Genomic DNA, 2,817 nt, shown 5'->3' on the forward strand with positions numbered 1-2,817 from the left:
AGAGAACCGCCAGTGAATTTACTCGAATTCCATCATATCAACGTCGAAATACCTTGGACGAAAAGTAGGAGAATCTAGATCGAAATTAATGACGACACTTTGCGGAAATGGTGCTCGTTAGATCCTCCTCATCGGTAGAGTACGTTGAACCTTGTGTAAAAAAGTTTGAGCGAGAATGCCTTAATGGCGTGACTGGTGGAAATGATAACCGGTAGCAGAAATAATAGTATTAAATTCTTTGTGTGGCGATATTACGGGGGTGAAACTAGAATCCTCTTAGTTCTTTGCCGGTGCAGATTTAGGAGCTCGGCAGATTTTCAAGCTCCAGCTTTTGTAACCGACTCTGCCGGTCAATTAGTTTCGAAATCCTGTGGAAATTCGTCAGATTCGGGACTTCTCCGTAACCTTGATCAGGCACATTCCAGTGTAAAAGCTCGGTAAAATGAATTTTCCGATGAATCGAAAACTGATGAATTGGCAAATACGGTTCCAACAATGAGAGTTAAATTAGTAAATTTTACTTTAATGCTTCTCCGCTATTAATAAAAGAATTGTAAATATTAAACTGATAGCTTGAAGAAGACAAACTAAGAAATGACAGATAAAGAGTCCAACAATTTTTTAATTATTACAATTTTTTAATTTTCTAATATTCAAGTGCTCGAATCTTCAGATATCATAATTTTTAAATACTTAAACTTTTACATTTTTTATCTTTCGATATCCAAACGTTTTGATTCTCATGTACTGAAATTTCTACATATAAAATGTTGCTATATATAGTATATTAATTTGCAGATATTTTTCCCACGTGTAACACCATTTGCGCAAAGTTTCCCATTTTTATAAATAACCGTATTCCTCAAGATACACCCTTGCGGCAGCCTATTTATTTCTAAACAAACTGAAACTTTATTCTCAAAACACCTACGATACATATTAAAATACGATACGGAGAGATTAGAATCGAGGAGCTCGATCGATTGATCGACGAGCCGGCGACAGACTTATAAACCATCAGCCTGCGACGGGATTTTTTTTTTACCGCGTAACAATTTTACTCGCGTAAAAATATAATCCAATAGTCCCCTCGATTTTTATATAAGCAGAAATCGCGGCGAACGAGACGGCAATTAATAAACAGAGTCTCTCCGGCGTCGACCATTAAACAGCGAGACTAATTGGAGCCGCTCGAACGGCAGCCAATCCGCGCGCATCGTGAAAATCCGTTCTCCTGATGAAAATCACTCGAAACGCGTGCCGCCGAACGATAATTTGTGGATAAACGAGATCCTGCTGAAATTATACCATTCTCACGGAAACCATACGTTCAGTGAGGTATGGTGTTCCTTTTCAACGAGTTTACCATTAAATCGCCCATTAATGCATCGATTCTATAAATTCGAATTTATATCGAAGACCACATGGGAAAAATATGATAAGTATAAAGATATATAAAAATATGATAGATAAGAAGAAGTGGAAGTTACATAGAAAATTGTTTTATTTACTAAAAATTGTAAAGGATATTATATTTTGAGTATTTTATATATAGATATATATAATTTTATATATATAAATAATATAAATAATATAAATAAATAAAAAATAAATTATATATATATATATTATTTCTAATAATCTATTCTATTTTTCTTAATTCTCTGACTTTTCTATCACTTAGTGGTGAAAAGGGAACATTGTGATATGAAAAATGTTGGCGAAGTATTTTCATAGATTCGAAGGTTTAAGTTTGTGAAAATAAATAACGAATAAGTAACGGTAAGTTAGTCTATATGTCTAATATTATTGATATTTTTCTATATTTGTCTATAAAAAAAAAAAATGAGAAATGTGTCTTATGTGTTTTTCGCTTGTGGCCTTCAATATAGAAACTGTATGCAATAATATGAATCGTGATTTAATATCACGAAGAAGACAATGGTTTAATTAATCAATTTCTCTCGATTCTTCCATTCAAACCTTAGTATACGGGTTAATTGGCAATGTCGAGTATGGCGCACACTATCGATGGTACTTTTTATTAGAAAAATATATATTGTCGTTATTCGAACGTTTCGTCTATTGGAACTTATTTGAATAATACTTCTCAATATTGGTCCGGATGCGCGGAAATTGTTCGAGCGGCGCCAACGATCATCGCCATCTGCGTTTGACGCTGAAATGGCAAATATCCTACAGACAAATGGGACTCTTAACACGCATCACTTCGATTGATTTTTCAATAAATAACCTGGGTATTACGCTGAAGAATTATAGATACAATATAATTAGTAGATTATAATGGTAGACTTTTAGTTGGTAATTTAAATTCGTTTATATAAAACTATGACAAAGTCTCGTTATTAATTATAAATGAAGATCACATTAAGAAAATCTGATAAATTATTTCTCTTGATCTTCCGTTGACTTTATAGCATTTGGTAAATATAATAGTTATTAGTCTGTCTATTTAACTTATTAATACTTACTTGTGTTATTTATAACACTTATTATATTTTTTAAATATCGGAGAAAATAAAAACACATAGCTAATCGCAAAATCAAAGGAAAAGATTGCTTTGACGTGCAATTGATCGACAACGCACTGAATTTTAAGATTGTTCTTCTATTAAAAAAATCATATTTTCTACCTGTGATCTTCAGGTATCAATCGAAAGATACTATTAAATATTAGCGATCAAGTAGGTAGTTTAATAGCAGAGATATAGGAAGAAACCTAGAACGTTATTTATATTCTCTACATGCTCTAACATTGCAGCTCTAAATCAGTATATTCCCATTTTTTTACAAACA

The sequence above is a fragment of the Bombus pascuorum genome, chromosome 1, assembly GCF_905332965.1.
Source record: "Bombus pascuorum chromosome 1, iyBomPasc1.1, whole genome shotgun sequence".
Classification (NCBI taxonomy): domain Eukaryota; kingdom Metazoa; phylum Arthropoda; class Insecta; order Hymenoptera; family Apidae; genus Bombus; species Bombus pascuorum.